The following is a 9,107-nucleotide window of genomic DNA, read 5'->3' as shown; positions in this document are numbered from 1 at the left end:
TGTTACATCATTATTTTTATGTTTTTCTTTAATCTTTGATTTACGTGGTAATTCACACTCACTATTTGGATATGCACTTTGGGTGACACCTGATTTGTAGTGTTATTGGCAAAGAACTACAATGAGTAGTTAAGCTTGTTTAGGTTATCCCTGATCGTCTCAAATAAAAAAGGTCGATGTATAGACAACTCCAATAAAGAGTCAAACTTGAAACCGGTTTAAAGTATAATGTTATCCCTTACCAAAATACTTGAGATTTTTCGTTGCATATTATACAAGTTGCTAGGGCAGCTGTTGTGTAAATGCTATATATATGTGGTGCATAATCATGACTCGCGAGGCCGTCAACAAAATAATATTACAAATTTCATAACAAAAATAAATAATGCCACATCAAACTCTCGAAAAAAGTGTGTTAGAGTTGATCGATTGCTGTTGATACGTGTAATTTAACTTAGAAGCTATCAAGAGTAACAATTTGTAAACACATAGCAAATATCAATCAATCAAGAATAGTATAACATAACCCATGGAGTAAAGAACAAAACTAGCAACATCATAAGTCAATAACAAAATGTTCAAACCTTGGAAAAAAAATAGAAAATACACAAAGAAAAGAGGTGATTAGACTTACTCGAATAAAAACTTCACATAATTGATGACATAGCTAGTTAATGGATGGACAGTTCCATCATCAACAACAGTTTTTGTGGCATCTTTCTCAACTGCTTCCTCAAAATCTGCTAAGGTATTCTTAGCCGTTTGAGCCAAATGTTTAGTCAAAATGAGAGCAGCTTGTCTCATTTCACTAAAATATTTGCTTCCAAATATTATATCCATCTGTTACCAACAGTAGTTAGAAGTCAAAGCGTAAAGCCATTAAAGACACAAGAAGGAGAGTAATTGCATAAAAGAGAAAAGTAGGAAGTAACTCTGCTCTACTTGTGGATGAAGTTCAGTCATTAATTGATACATATGTAGAACGACAAATAGCTTTTCAGGTGATCTTTTGCTTTTAGCAATAGCCTCTCCAATACTCAGGAAGACTACTGCACTCTTTGCAGTAATCTGAAATCCGAAATTATATAAACTGTTTTAGGATAATTCATACTTTTAGATCCTCATTCAATTTGCGCCACTCACCCCTCTCAATCACTCACTAATATATAAACTATTTTAGGATAATTCATACTTTTAGATCCTCATTCAATTTAGGACAAATATGAAACTGTTAGTTGCATCTATCATCACTAACTAAAACCTAAGATAACATACAGCCAGTGACGAAGCTTCAGACTCTCATCTTTCCAAAGATACCTAATATTTCTCTCTATGAATCCAATTAAACGAAGGAGATTAACTTTCTCCTAAACCGCAACACCCAATCCCTAACGGAATTAATTATACACAACTATATATGAAGCGATGAATTGATGATGATCGAATCAATAACTGTTTATCAACTCATCAGTTCGACAACAAAAACTGAGAAATTATCCCACACCGGCCAACTATGAAACTGGAAACCAAAATATAAGGTTCAATTTGTGAAACTTGGTCACGACCATACTTGAACAGGATCTGTTCTGTAGGCTTGTACCTCTGTATCCTTGAGTTCAAAGGAGACAGGAAACTAAGCCTGGTGGATGAGATATGGCCAAGAAGCTAGAGCGTGAGTAACAGGACCGTACCTTCGCCAGGCGGAGCTGTTGAGGATCGTTCCCGGCCGTCTAGCCGCGGCTGGGATGGCCTCTTGGCTGTCTGACAGGCTTCCCATCTTTTTGTTTTTCCCCCTTTTTTCAATTTTCATTGGTGGCTTCTTCGGTTCTTCCTAAAATGGAGCTGCAGAACAGTAGAACACTATGAAAGTTCTACGTTCTCGGGATCTTTAAAGTGATGCATTAATCTATGAACAAGAAGCGTTTGTAGTCCAACGGTTAGGATAATTGCCTTCCAAGCAATAGACCCGGGTTTGACTCCCGGCAAACGCATTACTTTCCCTCTTTTGTTCAATAATGAAGGGAGCGGAAGCAGAGTCATGAATTGTCTTGCACGCAGAGTATTGAATTCCCACCTTAGACTCCAATATATTTATGGAATTTAATCTTATTAAAGATTTATTATTTATTATTACTCCGTATTTCTTTTATAGCCAAAACCAAAAAAAGGGGCAGATTTATTAAGTGACTTGCAAGGAGTGACTATTGAATTCCCACCTTATAGACTCCAATATATTTATGGAATTTTTTTTTTTTTTTTTTGAATGTTTATGGAATTTAATCTTATTAAAGATATATTATTATATTTTTAAAGCCAAAACCAAAAAACTATTATTACGAAATAGTAATAGGAGGCAAAATAAAGTTCGGAGGAAAACAATTTCAAGAACAAGAGTCAACTTGAGAGTTTGCTGCTTTTGCTAATGCATGAGTAACAAAGTCCATTGACCTCTACATGTGACGACAATAAATGGTTTTGAAAGTTGACATTAAATTAAAACACTTACTAAAAATGTGGCCTACATATACAGGAACACATGACTAAGGAAACGTTTGTAGTCAAACGGATATGATAATTGCCTTCTTCTTCTTCCAGAATTGTATAGAAATGATAATCCCAATTCGCAATAGGGGGTAGCAACAAGGATAGCATTTTCCCAGCGCCGGAATGGGACTACAACAAAAGGGTCCAACGCTGCAAAGAGCTCCTAAACATTGGGCAAATTATGTTGTGCATCCGTATGCACCATGCATGGAAATTTCGATTCCCAATAGCTCGAGCCAGTTAAGGCTATTTTCTTTTTCACAAGTGATATGAAACAAAATATATATGAATGAAATTTATATCTAAACTCACATCTTTAGTAATTTTTAATAAATTTGTATATAACATTTTAATAAATTTCTTACAAAAAATATTTTTTTATGAAATTAATTAATGAATACAATTCAACTTATTATAATTATTACTCCGTATATCATACTGTAAATATATTAATTATTGTTAGTTAAATTTAGAAGGTTTATATTGATATATATATATATATATATATATATATATATATATATATATATATATATATATATATATATATATATATATATATATATATATATAAAATTTCTTAAGGTAAATGTGTTAGTTCATTAAAATTGAAAGTTTAAAATGTTAATTTGAAAATGTAAAATTTTTAGGTGAGTTCACTAATCAGCCCGAAATTTGAGGTTTTAGAGTTAGGATCAAGAATTTTGAACACAATGAGGGGGAAAAAAAAAACAATTAGTTCAAATCGATAAATCCAACAGTTCAATAGGACTAGCTCAGAACTGAACAAGTTGCATTGGCCCAATTGACATTTGGTACGCTCGCGACCATTGTGTATATGTATACTCACACACACACACACACACACACACACACACACACACACATATATATATATATATATATATATATATATATATATATATATATATATGTCATTTTACAAGTTTATCGTGACTAATAATTACCTCATGATTTGAAATTCTCATCCAACATTTAACATGATTATTTATATACCTCACCACACCAAATAAATTTTTTTTTTTTGAAACCACCACACCAAATAATTAATTACATGAAAATGAGATCAAATGCTTTTGAGTCATGACCATTATTTTATACTCCGTATATAATTAAATTCACAACAAAATTCTGTTGTAGATTGCATAGATAGCGTAAGATTCAAAAGTTTGAAAAAAAAAAAAAAAAAAAAAAAAAAAGGACATTTATTGGTTCTCTTTGAACCTTATCCAGCATTATTAGATAGTCCTTTTCTAATACCTATCAACCCTCAACAAGAATACCAAATGATATAACACTCAAGTCAAAACTTTAACTACCACAAAAGTTAGCTCATAAGTGGAGGTTGTTAATTTTTTTATTTTTAGTAAAAATGACATTTTAAATGGCTATTTTGTGATACAAATATATGTGAGGTTCCACTTTCAATTTGGATCGGGTCAAAGTGAATTCGAGTTCTTTGAAATGAGACGAAAAATTGATATATTGATTATCAATATAATGTAAATCTATTTGAGATTAAAAAAATAAGAGAAGTCGAATGGTATGGTACTTTGTGCTTAAGCTCAATTAGCTTAAGCTTTGTTGATTAAGCACTTTGGTGCTTCTTCTGGAAGTATGGATGACTAAGCTTAATTAGACATCTTCTGGAAAAATTATGTCAACACCTTCGAAAATTCGAAGTGTTCTCCTTGTGTTCTAATTCGTTAAAAGTAATATAGTTTGAGTGTTTAACTATATTATTGTAATTTATTTTATCTTGGGAGACTAATACTACTACGCTCCTAGCAACACCCTCTAATGAATCGATTTTAAAGAGTGCGTATGTTAAACATGACTTGAATTTTCCTTATTTTCATTTTTTTTTTCCGTTGAGATTTTGAGATTATTTTCTAAAATTTAATCACTTAGATTTTTTTATTTATATTTTTTTTATATAACCTAGCAATATTTAATCTTTTTTTTTTTTTTTGTGGTAAATTATTTTGATAAGTGGTCGAATTAAACTATTGACCTTTGCGACTAAAATAAATATCGTCTTAACCAATTAATCCATGCTCAAATCCCATACCTCATCTTCATAAACGTATGACAATTTTTATGCCAGTTTTTGTTCTTAATCAAAATCTAATGGTGATATTGAATTTTCTTTTATGTTGTTTGTTGGCGAGGAGCCGTTGCTTGTTGCAGGAGTTTTCTTGCTGCGTTAGCAACGCGCATCCGTTTTCTTGCTCCAAGATCAGACTTTCTGCATGTCTTCGATCGAGTGAAAGCTAGTCATTATCCCAAAATAATAATAATAATAATAATAATAATAATAATAATAATAATAAAATATGGCTTTATTTATTTATTTATTTATATTGTTATGGAGTATACTTGACCACGTCGTAACATTAATTATGAAGTGCATGAGACAATATAAATAGTCCATTGGAGCTAGCCATAGTCAAAACAAACTCGTTGTGGATAATGAAGGACTAGGTTTGTGGTCGGTTGAACCACCTCACAATCATATATCTACCCAAAACACGTTTAAATTCAATTCAAATCATCTCTGATTTTTTCTTCCCACTTTTTCTCTATAAATTAAAGATGATCGTGATTCGGAGTGATGAATCAACTGTCGTACTAAGTAATACTCAAACCGTGTATTATACCTCCTTTAAATTTGAAATCCAAATTATCTTTGGAATAAGGTTCAAATTGGCCACTGAACATAACCTGAAAATGCAATTAGGTCACTGAATGAAAAAAAGTGCAATTAGGTCATTGAACACTCAAAAAATGTGCAATTAGACCACTGAACTCTCCAAACGTATGCAATTTTACCGAATAGCAGGTTACCATCAATTTTAGTAGGTTACCTGCTTACGTGGCAGCTTAGTTGGCATTTTTAATAATTTTTAAATAATTGTTAATAATTAATTTTAATAATAAATTTTCTAAAAAATTAGAAAAAATTAAATAAAAAATAAAATAAAGTCGTTTTTATTTTTTTAAAAAAAATTTAATAAAAAGTTATTATTAAAATTTATTAAAAATTAATTAAAATTTATTAAAAATGCCAACTCAGCTGCCACGTAAGCAGATAACCTGCTAAAATTGAGGGTAACCTGCTATCAGGTGAAATTGTATATTTTTGGAGTGTTCAGTGACCTAATTGCACTTTTTTTTTCGTTCAGTGACCTAATTGCATTTTCAGGTTACGTTCAGTGGCCAATTTGAACCTTATTCCATTATCTTTTTACACGTTTACGTTCTACTTTCTATTTTCAAACCGTTATATATTTTATATAAAAGAATGTTATTTTTTCTTCATAACTTTCACCTAATATTATTTATATTCATTAAGTGCATTGAATTGATAAACCCCATATATTTTTTACCAAATGTTGAACTATTCAATTAGATAGTGTTACGTTAGGAGGAAAATAATAAGGCAAAATTTAGGAGTATATACATAGAGGTGTGTTCAAATGAAAACAAATCTTTGCTGTAGAAAGTGAGGACTATCATGGTTCATCTATGGTTAAGAGTTTTAGTATAAAAAAGATTCGGGATCAAATGCTCCACACACTTAGCTGCTCGCTTTTGTAGTTTTTTTTTTTTTTTTTTTTTTTTTTGTAACCCAAGTATTTTTACTTCACTGAGCTATATCTTAAACCCCATGAACCCGAACCAAGGTTCATGAGAATGTAAATCAAATCAATCTAGCTTTGAGACTTCACACAAAATTATACATTTTTGCGGACTAATCAAAATCCAAAATTCAATATTTGTGATAGGAATTGAATCATACACCCTACCGTTAGAAATAAGTCTTAAGTGAGGCTTGTTTTTAACTCATGAGAAAATTGGTTAATAGGAAGCTAATTAATATAAAAAAAAAAATTATTATCACATTTGGAAGTAAATTTAAGATAATATTTTTTTCTTTAAAAAAGAAAAAAAAATAGTCAACATTAAGTTAGGTTGACTTACAAATGCAAAATAGGACTGGTAATTAATAAATATAATTTAGAGTTTGAGCTACAAGGCTAATTAGAAAAAGGCAAAATAGTATATGTTAGTCAAGTATAAGAAAAGAGGGCGCAGGCATTGCATTTTCCATTCAAAGTTAGGCCAAGACAGAATGTGACAGCTTAAACCTTTTTCCTTACTTTCTTAATTTTGTATTAGTAATTGAAAAGCATAGTGGTGTGATATGTTGGTCCACCACATCCATGTCGACACATTCAAACGGTTGAACCATGCATCGGAAAGTTAAAAAGGTCGATCTAGACACATATAACACGTGTGATAGATGTGAATGGGTTTGAAAATGGGAGTAAGATTCTTGAATGGTTACTATGATTATTTCTTCATTCTTTTTGCAAAAAAAATAAGACCTCCGATAAAAAGACTAATTAATCAGTTATTTCTTTCATATATTGTTCCCAACATGCCAATATTGGCACTAATGGTACGTAAATGTAACTTGTTGGTGAGATTTTGACGGAATGGCCGGAAAGACTATTTTTGCAACAAAAATAATAGTCATTGACTGGAATTGCAAAGTTTGAAAGTCGCGGATCAATCCTGATAGTGTCACTACAATTGTGGATTAAAAGTGTAAAAAACTCTGAAATATTTCGATTATTAATCTAAATGTAAATTAGTTAGTTGGTAAACGAATTGTTAATACAATTAAAATATTAAAAGATTGATATCAAATTTTTTGAGTATAATTCAAATTATTTTCATAGAGATGAGATGTCAGATGGTGTATCAAAAAAATTATTTACTTTTATCTTTATTATGATATTCCGTTTTTTTCTTTTTTAATTTACACATCAGTAGAAATAAAACAAAGATTGTAGTGATCACTTGTAATTAGGGGGCATTTTATAGTATGGAGGGAATTAGAAGGAAAAGGGAAATTGCAATTTCATGGAAGATAATTAAGTAATGTAGTTTTTTTTTTTTTTTTTTTTTTTTTTTTTTTTTGTATACTATTGATTTTATTACAATGCAGTATCTGTTCATAACTAGGTTCTCGACCTATTGAAGTATAAAGAATCAATATCACTTCCACTAAGACTCGATCCTTTAACCTCCCGTGTGAGGGAATAATTTGGGTGTCATTGGACTATAAGGTCCTTGGAAGTAATGTAGTTATGTAGGAAAGAAATTGAAATGTCTACCTACCATGTAAAGCTTGAAGGATTTTTTTTTTTTTTTTTTTTTGATACATTAGGGGGCCGTTTACTAACTGAAAAATAGAAAACACAAAACATGTTTCTTAGCACAGTTTCCCATTTTGAAAACTGAAAATAATTTCTGAAAATTTCTGAAAAACTGGAACAAACTCTTAAAAACTATTTTCTAAATGGAAAACATAATCATCTATCATCTATTTAGTTATATGTCACTATAACCACATTACTATAATTACATTCATTATCATTTTATTTTAGAGTTAATTCCAGCAATGGTCCCTGACTATGATGATTTTTCACAATTGGTCCTTGACTTTTAATTTGGACAATTTAACCATCCAACTATCAAAATATTTCCAATTGTGGTCCTTCCGTTAGATCCTAGTTAAGTTGACATCAATTTTAAGGGTAAAAGTGTCATTTCGATCTTCCCTCCCTCGTTTGTCTTCTCTTCGTCGATGGTGCCGCAAATCACGTGAACTGCGTGGTTGGGTGCTTGGGCGGTAATGATGGCAGATGGTGGTGGTCGTCGGTTCATTCTTTCTCCGCAGCTAAGCAGACAGCTTCCAAGCTTGACAATGGCCGTAGCTTCCAAGCTCGACAATGGCCGTAGCTTCCAAGTTAACATCAAATGTGGTTGGACCAAAGTTCTAATCCATATTAGTGAGGATCATAACATCTTTCAAGGGAGTATTGTAGACAAAATTTCATTTTTTTCCCCATATGCATGTGTTGTTACCATCCTTGTGAAGGCATTGTTAGTGATTGTCAAAAGATTCAAATAAATATTTCATGCCAAGAAAGATATTGCAGAGACAAAATGGTAAGACACAACACTGATGTTCATAACAACATTCAAGACTACATAAGAAAGCTTAACCAGTACGACAATACACAAACTGTTTCATTGTCCAACTAATTGGACGGCACACAACAACACTATTCAGCAGAAACACAAGAACATTAATGCAATAGAGATGAACAAACAGGTTAAGACTTTTTAACGAAACTTTAAAAAAAAAAAAAAAAAAAAAAAAACCCTCAAAACTATTGCTTGTCTTCTTTATCTTCCTGTTTCCATCAGCTTTGAAGAACAGACTTTGGTGAACCACAGGCAAAAGCATCCCTAACAAACTTCTGGTAGATAACAAATTAAACCGTAGCCAATTCCAAACTCCTCATTGCTTTAACGTCGAGAGAGCTAGCAATTCTGGTCGAGTAGCTTACCAGCAACATCAGCATGAACAACAACATAAATGAACTCAATTTCCCTGCCAATGGACTCCGGCAGTAGAGCAGATGGCGAGGCAGTGTGGTGCATGGTGTCCGGCAGATAGTGGT

The 9,107-nt window shown here is 31.6% G+C and overlaps 1 long non-coding RNA gene and 1 other non-coding gene across 2 annotated transcripts; one reads left to right on the top strand and one right to left on the bottom strand.

Annotated features, from left to right (window-relative positions):
• Positions 1–496: 496 nt before the first annotated feature.
• LOC109150050 lies at positions 497–2,055 on the bottom strand. The gene is made up of 2 exons (XR_002049076.1): positions 943–2,055; positions 497–840 (listed from the first exon to the last, which is right to left on the bottom strand). It is a non-coding gene; the product is annotated as an uncharacterized LOC109150050 (long non-coding RNA).
• Positions 1,920–1,991, top strand: TRNAG-UCC. The gene has a single exon. It is a non-coding gene; the product is annotated as a tRNA-Gly (tRNA).
• Positions 2,056–9,107: the final 7,052 nt, after the last annotated feature.

Source organism: Ipomoea nil, unplaced genomic scaffold, assembly GCF_001879475.1.
Source record: "Ipomoea nil cultivar Tokyo-kokei standard unplaced genomic scaffold, Asagao_1.1 scaffold0268, whole genome shotgun sequence".
Lineage (NCBI taxonomy): Eukaryota > Viridiplantae > Streptophyta > Magnoliopsida > Solanales > Convolvulaceae > Ipomoea > Ipomoea nil.
The sequence above is the reverse complement of the archived record's forward strand: the minus strand, read 5'-3'. Positions and strand labels throughout refer to the sequence as shown.